The following is a 14,506-nucleotide window of genomic DNA, read 5'->3' as shown; positions in this document are numbered from 1 at the left end:
ATTTGCTGCTGTGAACATATACATATCTCCTGATGTACAAGTGCAAGAGTTTCTCTATATTAGCCCCTTTATTTACTTTATCATTTTTAATTTTTTATGTTGAAAAATTTCAAAGCTACAGAAAGATTGCAAGAATAAATTGATCTGTATTTTAACTGTTATACTTGCTGAATCATTTGCAAGGAAATTATAGACGTGCTATCTCTTAACTCCCTGAATACTTTAGCATGTGTCTCCCAGGAATAAGATATTCTTTTACGTAGCAACAATTATTCAATTGGGGACATTTATCCTTGATACAATAGTATTATCTTATGCAGGCATACCTAGTTTTATTGTGCTTCACAGATATTGTTTTGTTTTGTTTTGTTTTGTTTCGTTTTACACATTGAAGGTTTGTGGCAACCCTGTGTCAAACAAGTCTATCAGCACCATTTTTCAAACAACATTTGCTCACTTCATGTCTGTATGTAACATTTTGGTCATTCTTGCAATATTTCAAACTTTTCATTAGTGTTACATTTGTTGTGGTGATCAGTGATCAGTAATCTTTGATGTTACTTACTATTGAATTGTTTGGGGGCTACTCCAACTGTGCTCATATACAAGATGGTGAACTTAAATGCTTTTTTTTAAAAACGCAAGATGGTGAACTTAATTGATAAATGTTGTATGTGTTCTGACTGCTCCCCTGACCAGCCACTCCCCTGTCTGTCTCCTTCTTCATGGGCTTCCCAATTCCCTGAGACCAACAATATTGAAATCAGTCCAGTTAATAACCCTGCAGTGGCCTCTAAGTGTTCAAGTGAAAGGAGAGATTGCGCATCCTTCATTTAAATCAAAAGCTGGAAATGATTAAGCTTAGTGAGGAGGGCATGTTGAAAGCCAAGACAGGCCAAAAGCTAAGCCTCTTGTGCCAAACTGTTAGACAAATTTTGAATAAAGGGAAAACTTCTTAAAGGAAATTAAAAATCCTACTCCAGTGAATACACAAATGATAAGCAAAAAGTTCTTATGGCTGATATAGAGAAAGTTTTAGTGGTCTGGAAAGAAGGTTAGACCAGCCACAACATTCCCTTAAGCCAAAGCCTAATCCAGAGCAAGACCCTAACTCTCTTCAGTTCTGTGAAGGCTGAGAGACGTGATGAAGTTTGAAGCTAGCAAAGGTTGGTTCCTGAGATTTAAGGAAAGAAGCCATCTCTGTAATATTAAAGTGCAAGATGGAGCAGCAAGTGCTGATGTAGAAGCTGCAGTAAGTTACCCGTAACATCTGGCTTAGATAATCAATGAAAGTGACTACACTAAACAACAGATTTTCAGTGTAGATGAGACAGCCTTCTATTGGAAGATGTCATCTAGGACTTTCTTAGCTAGAGAGAATTCAGTTTCTGGCTTCAAAATTTCAAAAGGACAGGCTGACTCTCATGTTAAGAGCTAATGTATCTGGTGACTTTAAATTGAAGTCAATGCCCATTTACCATCCTGAAAATCCTAGGACCCTTATGAATTATTGTAAATCCTCTCTGACTGTGCTGTATAAATGGAACAACAAAGCCTGGATGACAGCACATCTGTTTACAACATAGTTTATTGAATGTTTTAAGCTCACTGTTGAGACCTACTGCTCAGAAAAACAAATTTCTTTCCAAATATTAGTGCTCATTGACAATGCACCTGGTCACCCAAAAACTCTTATGGAGATGTACCATGAGATTAATGTTGTTTTCATGCCTGCTAACACAACATCCATCCTGAAGCTCATGGATCAAGGAGGAATTTTTACTTTCAAGTCTTATTTAAGAAATATATTTCTTAAGCCTATAACTGCCATAGATAGTGATTCCTCTGATGGATCTGGGCAAAGTAAGTTAAAAACCTTCTGGGAAGGATTCACATTCTAGATGTCATTAAGTACATTCGTGATTCATGAGAAGAGGTCAAAATATCAACATGAACAGGAGTTTTAAAGTGATTCCAAACCTCATGGATGACTTTAAGGGGTTCAAGACTTAAGTGGAAGAGTAACTGCAGATGTGGTAGAAACAGCAAGAGAACTAAAATTAGTAGTGGAGCCTGAAGATATAACTGAATTGTTGCAATCTCATGATAAAACTTTAATAGATGATTAGTTGCTTCTTATGGATGAGCAGAGAAAGTGGTTTCTTGAGATATAATCTACTCCTGGCAAAGACACTGTGAAGATTGTCGAACTGACAACCAAGGATTTAGAATATTATATAAATTTAGTTGGTAAAGCAGTGGCAAGGTTTGAGAGGATTGACTCTAATTTTGAAAGAAGTTCTACTGTGGGCAAAATGCCACCAAACATTGCATGCTACAGTGAAATTGTATGTGAAAAGAAGTGTCAATTGATATGGGAAACTTCACTGTAGTTTTATCTTAAGAAATTGCTGTAGCGACACTAACCTTTAGTAACCATCACTCCAATCAGTCAGCAACCATCAGCATCTGGGCAAAAGCCTCCACCAGCAAAAAAATTGTGACTCCTTGAAAGCTCAGATGATGGTTAACATTTTTTTGGCAATAAACTATTTTTTAGTTAAGGTATGTGCATTGTTTTTTACATATAACACAGTTTTACACGTAGTAGATTATAGTGTTAACATAACTTTTATATGCACTGGGAAACCAAAAATTCATTTGACTCACTTTATTATGATACTCGCTTTATTTTGGTGGTCTGGAACGATCCTTCAGTATCTCTGAAGTATGCCTGTACGGTAATAAAAGTTATATGAGCATGGTCTCTCTCTCTCTCTCTCTTTCTCTTTAACTCAAAATATCTTATTTTACTGTAGTCACTCTCCTTCTTGTGATGATGTGAGATGATAAAATGCCTACATGATGAGATGAAGTGAGGTGAATGACTTGGGCATTGTGACATAGCTTTAGGCTATTATTGATCTGACGATATGTCAGAAGGAGGATTACCTGCTTCTGGACTGTGGTTGACTGTGTGTAATTTAAACCTCAGAAAGTAAAACTACAGATAAGGGGAGAAATTCTGTATGGGAAATTTCTGTGTTTTCTTCTCAATTTTGCTGTGAACCTAAAACTGCTCTAAAAAGTCATTTTTTAATGTTTATTTATTTTGAGTGCGAGTGGGAGGGGGCAGAGAGAGAGGGGGAGAAAGGCTCTGCACTGTCAGGGCAGATCCCAGTGTGTGGCTCGATATCAAGAATCATGAGATCGTGGCCTGAGCTGAAATCAAGAGTTGGACGCTTAACCAACTGAGCCACTTAGGCTCCTGTAGTCATTTTTTTTTAAAGAGCACATAAAGGAAAAACTTTGTGATCTTATGTTAGATAAAGATTTCCTGTATATAATACCAAATGCATGACACATAAAGCAGCAAATTGATAAAATGGACTTAATAAAAAATAAAAGCATTTCTTTTTTGAAAGACACTGTAAGGAAAATGAAAAGATAACCCCTTGACTGGGATAAAATTTACACAAAATGTTAACAAACCATATATCTGAGAAAGGATTTATATGTAAAATGTATAAAGAACTCTTAAAACTTAAAATGAAAAGCAAACAACCCAATTAGAAAATGAACAAATTTGAAGAGATCGTTCACCAAAGAAAGCATACCAATGGCAAATCAGTGCATGAGAAGATGGTTAACATCAGAATTGATTGGGTAAATGCTAATTAAAACTATAGTGAGATATCGCTATATATCTATTCATTCTCAGAACTAAGAGTAAAAAGACTGACCATACCAAGTGTTGACTAGGATGTAATTAAATTGGAACTGTAATACGTTGCTAGTATGATTGAAAAAATGGTAACACAATTTGGAAAATAGGCATTGTTTTAAAAAAAAATTAGGGACGCCTGGGTGGCTCAGTCAGTTAAGCGTCTGACTTCGGCTCAGGTCATGATCTCACGGTCCATGAGTTCGAGCCCCACGTCGGGCTCTGTGCTGACAGCTCAGAGCCTGGAGCCTGTTTCAGATTCTGTGTCTCCCTCTCTCTCTGACCCTCCCCTGTTCATGCTCTGTCTCTCTCTGTCTCAAAAATAAATGAACATTAAAAAAAATTATAAAAAAAATTAAACATGTACTTACTGTATCTTCCAGTCATTCCACCCCTCAGTATTTACTCAAGAGAAGTGAAAGCATATGTCCATCCAGAGGCTTTTGAATAAATGTTTATAGATGTTTATTTGTAATTCCCCAAACTAGGAAGAACTCAAATGTCTGTCAACAGATGAATGAATAAACTGTAGTATATCCATGCAGCAGAATACTACTTACAATGAAAAGGAATTGATTATTGATATATCTTGCACTGTGAATAAATATAAAAATAATTATGCTGAGCTAAAGAATACAGAACAAAAGAGGGTGTATATTTTATGATTCCATTTATGTAAAATCCTAGGAAATTTAGTATAGTATGTAATGATAGAAAAAAGATCACTAATAGCTAGGGATAGGGCAGGGAGGGGCAACAGGGAGGGATTACAAAGAGCTATAGGGAAACTTTTGGGTGGGTATGATGGTGTAGTTGGTTGAATTGTGTCCCTTACAAAGATATATAGAAGTCCTAACCCTTAGTACTTATGAATGTGATCTTATTTGGAAATAGGTTTTTTATAGATGCAATTAAGAATCTGAGAAGAGGTCATCCTAGATTTAGAGTGGACCCTAAATCCAATGACTGGTATCCTTAAAAGTGCAAGGAGAGGGTGATTGGATACATACAGGTAGAAGGCCACGTAAAGATGGAGGCATAGATTGTAACTATGCTTCCACAAGACTAGAAACACCAGGAAACATCACAAACTCCAAGAGGCATGGAAGCCTTCTTTCCTAAACTCTTTGGAAGGGGTGTGGCCCTTCTGATGTCTTGATTTTGGATTTAAGGCTTCCAGAACTCTGAGAGAACTGTCATGTTTTTTTAAGCCCCTGAGTTTGTGGTAATTTATTATGGCAGCCACAGGAAACTAATACAGATGGATGTATTAATTATTTTTGTTGTGGTAATGGTTTTTCATATGTATATGAATATAAAAACTTATCTATTTGTATATTTTACATATATGTAATTTTTGTATGTTAATTAGACACCACTAAAGCTGTTAAATAAGCCAGCAGTGACATAGAAGTTTTAAATAACATTCTTAATATACTAGACCTAATTTTTGTATATTGAGCAGTGTACCCCCAAACTATAGAGTAAATAAAAAATTTTCAGGGACACATTCATGGAATATTTGCCAGTGTTGGCCAATACTAGTTCATAAAGCTACTCTCAGTAAATTTTAAAGGATTGAAATCATAGATTATATTGTCTTATTGTTGTAAAATTAAGATAGAAGTTAATGAAAAACATTATTGGACAATACTAATACATTCAGAAATTTATCAATGTATTTCTCAATAATTTATACACTACGTTAAAGAAGAACTCAAAATGGACATTAGGAAATATTTTCACTGAATGATAATAAAAATATTGCATATCAGTATTTGTGAGATGCAGCTAAAGCCAGGCTTAAAATAAAGTTTATTACCTTAATGGCATATGTTTAGAAGAAAAGAGTCTTATAATCAGTAATCTAACATCCATTTCAAGCAATCAGAAAAATAACAGAAAAGTAAACACAAAGAAAACAGAAGAAAATAATTAATGCTGGCCAGAACAAAAATTAGTAAAATAGAAAACAAACATGACTTTGCTAAAAACTCTTGTTAACAAGACCAAATTTATTTCTGTGAAAAGATTAATAAAATTGATACTCTCTCTTGCAGAATTCTGTAAAAAAATAGAAGGCAAAAAAAAATTCCCAATAGGTAGGAGTGAAAAAGAGGTTATCAACAAAAACCCTAGAAACATTAAAAGTGACTTTATATTAATAAATTTGAAAATTAAATGAACACATTATTAGAACTGATAAATTTAGTAGAGATTCTGAATACAAGTCCACATATAAAAATGAACTGTATTTAATTATTTGATAAATAATTAAAATGAAAATGGAAATGATATAATTTATAGTCATGTAAGATGAATTAAATAGGTAGGCATAAGTCTAATGAAGTTCAAGACCAGTTCACAGAAAACTTCAAAATATTGAAAAGTTCTCTCAATAAATAAATTAACAAATATATAAACAAGTTGAATATAACACCATTCATAGATTGGAAGAAAACACAAAAATGTCACTGATCTCAAAATTGATAAATTGACATAAAATTCTATTTAATTCCAATGAACATCTTGGAATATTTTTTAAGTTAATTTATTATTTATTTTGAAAGAGACAGAGCACAAATAGGTGGGGCAGAGAGAGAGAACCCCAGGCAGGGTCTGCCCTGTCAGTGCAGAGCCCAACATGGGGCTCGAACTCATGAAACTGTGAGCTCATGAGCCAAAACCAAGAGTTGGACTCTTAACCGACTGGGCCACCCAGGTGCCCTGCAATATTTTTTTATGTTGAAATTGACATATTACATGAATATTCAAAAGCCAGAAATATCCAAGACAATTTGTAGAATAATAAATTGAGGACTTGCTTCATAAAATATCAAGCATTATTTTAAAGCTACCTTAATTAAGCTTGGTATTAGTGCCAGAATATAGACTATTTGAACAGAATAGAGAATCTAGAATTGACTCATGTATATGAATACTTAATATAAAACATAGATGGCCATTCAGAACACTGGTGAAAGGACCATCTTGTCAGTAAATGGTGCCGAATCAACTAGATATCCATATATCCAAATAACCGTATATCCAAGAAACTCTGCCCCTATTTCAGACGAAAACTAAAAATCAATTCCACGTTCATTGTAGGTCTGAATCTGAAAGGTAAAACAAAGTTTCTAGAAGAAAATATAGATTATTTTCATTCCAAGTTCTATAGAAATCCTGCTTAAGTGTTGGCCAAATGGCTTGATGCTTTGGGTCCTGAGTGGCTGCTATGCTTGGTTTTGTGTGAGATTTTTTTCTCCTAACTTAACTTATAAAGTTTTGCAATAAATTCTGACTACCTTAGATAACTAAATTAAGTATGTTTCCTATAACCTAAAGGGTTCAACAAACCTGTGTCCAAGGAACTGCAAGTGGTTCAGTAAGAAACTGAAGTAAGAAACAAGACTGGATATCTAGGCAGAATTAGAACAACTATCTTGAAGATAATAGAGAGACAATGAAGAATTTTAAAACAAAGAACTGCTTCCCTCCTAATTCCTAAATGTTGAATTGAATACTTGAAAGTTGGCAAGAGTGGAAGTGGAGAGAGTAGTTTAGATGTCTTTATAATCAGGGCAAGAAACATAAGGCTTGAAGCTGAAGTTATAGCATGTTTGATTGTGAAAGTGATGAGATCAGTTAGACTGTGAGTTTGAAGTTCTTCTGGTACATTTGGATGGGATGTCTACAGGCTGTTGGATTTGTGGGTTTGAAACACAGGAGAGGTATTTGAGCTGGTGACATAGACATTAATCATTAGTCATTGTTATTGGTGACCATAGCTGAAGGTGGGACCTCCCAGAAAGATTATCCATAGTGAAGGGAGAATAGGATCGAGTGTGGATTTGTGGGAGCAGCAAAACTTAAAGGGGAGGGAAGAGAAGGAATGCACTTGTAAAGGAATTTGAACACTTGTCAGATAAGTACAAGGAAAACCAAGAGGTGCTTTCTCTATGAATTATAGTAAATGCATTCATTTATTGACTGAAAAAATACCCCCCACAAGCCTTTGGAATTTATAATTATTTGCATTTATTTGGTGGAAAATACATAAATATGCCTTCATAGTACTTGGTAGACATATTAAATGAGTTCAATGCAAGACAAGAGTGAAACACTAGAGTTGTTTTTCTTTTCTTTTCTTTTTTTTCTTTTGAGAGAGAGAGAGAAAGAGAGAGAGAGAGAAGGCACAAGAGTGAGTGAGAGACAGAGAGAGAGAGAGAGAGGTAATCCCAGGAAGGGCAGAGAGACAGAGAGAGAGAGAGAGAGAGAGAGAGAGAGAGAGAGAGAGAGAGAAGCGGGGCTTACCTGAACCGGGGCTTGTGCTTTTACCTCAAGTGGGGCTCAGTTCACCCAAACTGGGGCTCGAGCTCCCTCAAAGCAGGGCTCATGCTCACCCAAAGCAGGGCTTGAGTTTACCCCAAGCATGGCTCATGGTCACCTGATGCGGGGCTTGGGCTCACCCAAAGCGGGGCTCGAGTTCACTCAGTGTCGTACTCAAAGTCATGAACCGTGAGATCATGACCTGAGCTGAAATCACGCTCAATGACTGAGTCACCCAGGTGCCCACAAAAGTTGTTTTTCTACTCACACATGATGTTAGATGTGACACACTTTGACTCACAACCAAAATCGTTGATTCATTATTATAGCCCAGGTATCCATCTAACTCTTTGTTGCCTCAGTCAACCACATATTCCCAGCATGCATTCATCCCTCTAGTACTTATTTTTAAATAAAAACTAATATTAAGCCTTCATATATTGATAAATTATAAAATGCTTCCATCTTCTCCATTTTTATATATACTCCTTGTTTTCTGTTCACCTTGGCATGTGATACTGTTGCTCTCACCAAATAAGTCATTTGAAATGGGGATATGAATTTAACAGGTTAAGCCATCTCAAAAAGAATGACATTCCACTCTCTCATATTTACGACAAATATAACAAGTGCAGAATGAAGTGTAAATTTCCAAGTCTTAGTAGTTTGGACTGGTAATACATTTCCACATTCATAATTTTATAAGCAGAATATTTTATATCTCTTTGTTTTGTATTTTCTCTTGTGTTTCAGTGAGATCTTTCCAAGTGGTATAACTGTGTCAATTGAAATGTATCTCTAAAAAGGTATGAAATGGAAGATACTTTATTCTTCAGGATTGGTTAAATGGTTGTATGCACCATAAGTTTAATGAAAATTAGATAAATTTAGGATGTGTACAAGGCTCACCATGGATAGTGTACACAATTGAGGGTTTCTTCTATTTTCTTCTGACCTTGGCTGTACAATGTATAAACTTTTATTTTTGAGTTAAAACTAGAATATATGTTCACTATAGAAAACTTGCAAAATACAGAATATTGTAAAGAAGCATATAATCTCACTGCCCTCTTGCAATTTTCCTACATATGTATGCAATTAAAATGAAAGTCATCACACTGTATATACATACAGTTTTGTATCATTTTCTTTAATATATTATGCACATTTCCCCTTATAATACATATTCTTAGATGCCATTTTAATGGCCTTATGTGTGATTTGCCATGATACTGATTTACCATATTTATTTTCTCAGGCACTGCTGTGCAAATGGGTATTTTAAATGACAATACAAAGTTGTAATTTAATTGTTCTATTTGGTGTTACAAATGACTGACAGCACTGCAGAGGATCACATGGAGGCAATATATGTGGACCATTTTGAAAAGGCATAAAAACAACTCTGAAAATATTCTTATAAGTGCATTAGGACTAAATGTCCATCAACTGATGAATGGATAAAGAAATTGTGGTTTATATACACAATGGAATACTACTTGGCAATGAGAAAGAATGAAATCTGGCCTTTTGTCACAACGTGGATGGAACTGGGGAGTGTTATGCTAAGTGAAATAAGTCATACAGAGAAAGACAGATACCATATGTTTTCACTCTTGTGTGGATCCTGAGAAACTTAACAGAAGACCATGGGGGAGGGGAAGGAGAAAAAAAAAGTTAGAGAGGGAGGGAGTCAAACCATAAGAGACTTAAAAACTGAGAACAAACTGAGGGCTGATGGGGAGTGGGAGGGAGGGAGGGGTGGGTGATGGGTACTGAGGACGGCACCTGTTGGGATGAGCACTGGGTGTTGTATGGAAACCAATTTGACAATAAATTTCATATTTAAAAAAATGCATTAGGAAAGTAAACATATCAAAGGTAAGAAAGGTAAAGTGAAATAAAGATCTGTATTAAGTAAAGTTTTAAAAAGGAATAGTCAACTACAGTATTCTGTAACTGGGATAACCACACAGTGAGTTTTATAAGACTGTTCTGGCTTTATATATTTTGTCTTGTTGATCTTCCATTAACCATCAAACTGTCCAAAATTCTCAAAATTTAAGCATTCAAACTATCTCTCAGACTCCTTTTTGTATCTGGAAGCAGCAAGAACACTAATGCATTATAACATTGGGATTAGAAAATAGAATTTTCGTATAGGTATGCAACAGCCTGAAGTTGACGATGCTTATAAGTCCTGTTTAATGTTAAACAGTAATTATTACTTATATGTATTTTAAAATATTCTACAATGAATATATATCATTTATGTAATTTTTAAAAGTTTTATATTGTCAGAGACTGTGTTTTTCAATGGTGGGCATTGATATATGTTTGTTTTCCTGATTAAGTTATAAGAATATTTTCAAGTTTCTTTTATGACTTCAAAATGTTCTGCATGCATTATCCCCCCTGCACTGAATTTTATTATCCACAGCTTTAATTGTGGGGGACCAAGTGAGAGGTGGGCTTCTATGAGGCCTGGAAGCATAGAGGATATTGAAATACAAAGTGCATGCATTCATGTAGTGGTGATCAGCTGACATAGTGAACAATCAGGTTGCATACCTAGGTGACTCGGAGTTTCAGGCTGGCCTCCCTGTGTGGCAGACTCAGAGAGAGAGGTTAGCATGCAGGAGATTTACTGGGGGAGGGTGCTGTATATATCAATACCTGGAGGGTCAGGGAAGGAAGCATACCAAAGCAGAGGGAGAAGTTGGGTGGTAATACAGTCCCTGAAGGTTGAGTGTCCGACATCAGTTCAGGTTATGATCTTAAGATTCATGGGTTGGAGCCCTGCGTCGAGCTCTGTGCTGAACGTTTGCTCAGAGCGTAGAGCCTGCTTCACATTCTGTGTCTCCTTCTCTCTCTGCCCTTCCCCCACTCGTACTCTGTCTCACTCTGTCTCTCAAAAATAAATAAATGTAAAAAATAAAAATAAAAAAAATACAGTCCCCAAAGAGGCTTCAACCAACTCTACAGAGACTACTGCATCATAGGGGCTATACCTTTATACTTCCCCATTATGCTTATTGGATGCAGGTTGCCCCTGGAAAATACCCATGCCCTTATGTGAAGCAGCTCTTTTCAGCTGAGGGTAATTTCTGGAGAGGGCTGATAGCTGAGGACAGTTTCTTGGCTGTATTACCGGAAGCTGGGGGAATGAGCCCTTCAGTCCTGAAGAGGGACCTAGATGGCAAAACACACTATCTACTATACTCAGAATGGATCCAAAGAACTGTCTTCAAGTTTGTGCTAGATCTGATTAATGCATTTGACCTGAGAATAAGTGCTTAAGAGGAAAGAGGAAGCAAGAAAAGCAATCACTGCCCCTAACTACATTGTCCCAAAAGGAATCTTTAAATTCTTGTCAAGGCATAGATATAAGTGAAAAAATATTAGAGGAAACAATTTGAAATATCTGTTTGCAGTGTTCAGACTATGAGATGAATAGAGATGGTAGTCAAAGGGTAGTGTCTCATATGTGAATGGTCTATAAAGATGATCCATTAGAAATGGAGAGTTAAGGGGTGCCTGCATGGATCAGTTAAGTGTCCAACTTTGGCTCAGGTCATGATCTCATGGTTTGTGAGTTCGAGCCCTGTGTTGGGCTCTGTGCTGACAGCTCAGAGCCTGGAGCCTGCCTCAGATTCTGTGTCTCCCTCTTTCTCTGCCCCTCCCCCTGCACTCTGTCTCTGTCTCTCTCAAAAATAAATAAACATTAAGAAAATAAAAGAAAATATCAAGAGTTGAGAGCCACAAAAGAATAATGTCATGGAAGCCAAGGTAAGAGATAGTTTTCAGAAGGAAAGAGTGATCAGCAGTGTCAAATTTCAAATAAGGAAAGGACAAAAAATATCATGAGAGGGCTCAGAAAGTAGGCAGGCAGTGGTCACTTTGGACAAAATCATTTCAGATGGATGGTTGGGGCAGAAGTAGGTTAAAGAGTGACTGTAAAATTCAGAAGGGGCATCATGAGAGCAAACCACTCATTTTCAGAATCCAGGGAAGAAGAAAATAGGGGCTCATCACCCATATTGAGATTTTGGTCTAAAGAAAGATTTCTTTTGAAAATGGGAGTGAAGTGTACATGGGAATAAACTGAGAGGAAGGAAGTAGGGGAAAAGAAAAGTTGAATATAAAGACAGTTAAGGATAATTCATGAGTTCAGGTCCTGAAGCTGATAGGAAGAAGTGAAATCCATGACAGATGTGTAAGAGTTAGGTTTGGATGGTGTAGGAATTCCCCTCTTCAGAGGCAAAAGAAAAAGAGGTAATTGTAATTATTTTAAATATTCATGAATGATACCTTAATAACCTTTTATTTAATAAGGAATAAGTAAAAAAGACTGCCACACAGCAAGGACAGCCCCTAATCAAAAACCAACATGGGTGCCTCATGGTTCCTCAAAGGCATTTAAGAAATAGACGACTTATTTAGAATATAACACTGAATTAGGATGTATACACCTGTCATCATCCACATGCTTGGCTGGGATATTATTTATTAATAAAATTATAGAATTTTAAAGAAGAAAGGAACCATTGTAGTCAGTGCCTCTGATTGGCAACTATGACCATAAATGTAATGTTTATTGAGGAAACCTGCCCTAAGTGGTTACAGATACTGAGATGACCTTGTTCTGTACCATGTGATCCCAATAACTCAGGCCACAGCTGACTGGACTGGGGAGAGTGTCCAACTGTCAAGCAGCCAAACTACAGGCTGTCTAGTGGTCCAGTGGCCTATGAGAACATTGTCCATCAGGGATGATGATGGTGGATTGAATCAATTTAATTTCCTTCAGGTACTCAGAGTAAGAAACAAAAGGGAAGAGCAAGGAAATTATTAATGACAGCAGAAGCTGAAAGATATATAAAGAGAAGGTGCCTAAGACAGGCCCTGAGGCAACTTGAATTTGAAAGAACTTATGAATGAGAGGAAGCTAAGAATAAGGGGGAACTGGAAAACATACAGAGAAGAGGGTAAAGTTGAGGGAATTCTAAGTGCTTAGCCCAAGAACACAAATTTGGTGACCAGCAAAATCTGAATCAGAGCACTATTTAGCCTTTTTTATTTGTTTCTGTAGCAAATGCTTTTGACTATCCGCAGTGCCTTCCAAACCTGGCTGTGAATTAGAATCAACTGAAGTGCTTTTGAAAAATACTTTGCTGATCCTTGGGCCTCACTTCTGGAAATTCTTCTCCACTAAATCTGGCTATAACCTTTGGATCTGTAATTTTGACAAGCTCTGCAGGTGATTCAGATGTGGGAGGTCAACTGACCTGTGTCTGGGAATCACTTTTCTAGGACATATCTCTGTACCCAAGTGCTATTAGTTACTCATTTTAAATTCAGGTCCAGGAAGACTTCATTGTTACTATGGTGACAGAGCAAGCATTAATAGGAATATTTATACTACTAAATTGGAAATGAAGGGAATTGTATTACTAGCGTAGCAATTACTTTTTCCTGGGTTGGCACCAAACCTAGAGGCTCCTGTTTAGAAAGCTGATCATGCATTCCTTCCCCTGACTCTAGCAAAATGACTAAGGCTGAGTTTTCATTGCATTTTTGAGATTTTTCACATCTTTGTAAGCATATCTGTATATAGAGAAGTATTTTTCAGAAGTGCCCTCCAGAGAATGAAGTAGTAATTCAATTACGTTTGAAAATCATGGCAACTATATGAGGCACATCAGAAGATGGACTGTGCATATGGAGTAGATATTTAAAGAATGGGACCTTTAGAAAAAAAGCCCTGTACCCTGTATCTTTTATATCTGCATAGTTATACAGCACAGTCAGAACTCAGTAAATCTCTTGTTGATTAATTGATTAGTACCTTACATCGAAGTCATGATAGTCTTTTATTTTCATCCCCTTTCCACCATTATCCTTCACTTCCAGATAAAGTAGAACTCCAGTAAACCAATATCTTGTAATTTAGAGGTCTCCAAGTAGTCCTTCAAGTCCTCCAAGTCCTCTAAGTCAGGCATGCCTTCTCAACAGAGGTGATTATCACTTTCAAGGAGATACATATTGGTTCTTGGTCAGGCCAAAAAATCTTGGAGATTTATAATGATTTGTGGCCCTCCAAAGGGCCACACAGTACATAAACAGATATACAGTGAATCTGCGGTATTAAAATTTCATGGTGTGTGGAGGTTATTTGGAAAATATATCTAAAAAGTCTCCATAGGTGAGGGTTGGTAATCAAAAAAAGGCTGAGAAATACTCTGTGAAGGACTACAAAATCCTGGCTACCTAGCATCTGGACTTTGCCTCAGTACACAAACAGAATGCTGTGAGAAATTTCAGTGGTGGATTGGCAGAGTGAATCAGTCAAGAGGGCTGGTTCCCTGGCCAGCCATTAAAGACTCCCTGGGTAAAACCACATTAGCAGACAAATGCTCTGTTTGAGGAGTACTTGAAGAGTTAGCACTCTTC

The 14,506-nt window shown here is 36.5% G+C and overlaps 1 pseudogene; it reads left to right on the top strand.

The window, feature by feature from the left end:
* Nucleotides 1–645: 645 nt before the first annotated feature.
* Nucleotides 646–2,531, top strand: LOC115507750 (annotated as a pseudogene).
* The last annotated feature ends 11,975 nt before the right edge of the window (nucleotides 2,532–14,506 follow it).

This window comes from Lynx canadensis, chromosome X (genome assembly GCF_007474595.2).
Source record: "Lynx canadensis isolate LIC74 chromosome X, mLynCan4.pri.v2, whole genome shotgun sequence".
In the NCBI taxonomy this organism is placed as follows: Eukaryota; Metazoa; Chordata; class Mammalia; order Carnivora; family Felidae; genus Lynx; species Lynx canadensis.
This window is presented reverse-complemented; position numbering and strand designations above follow the sequence as displayed.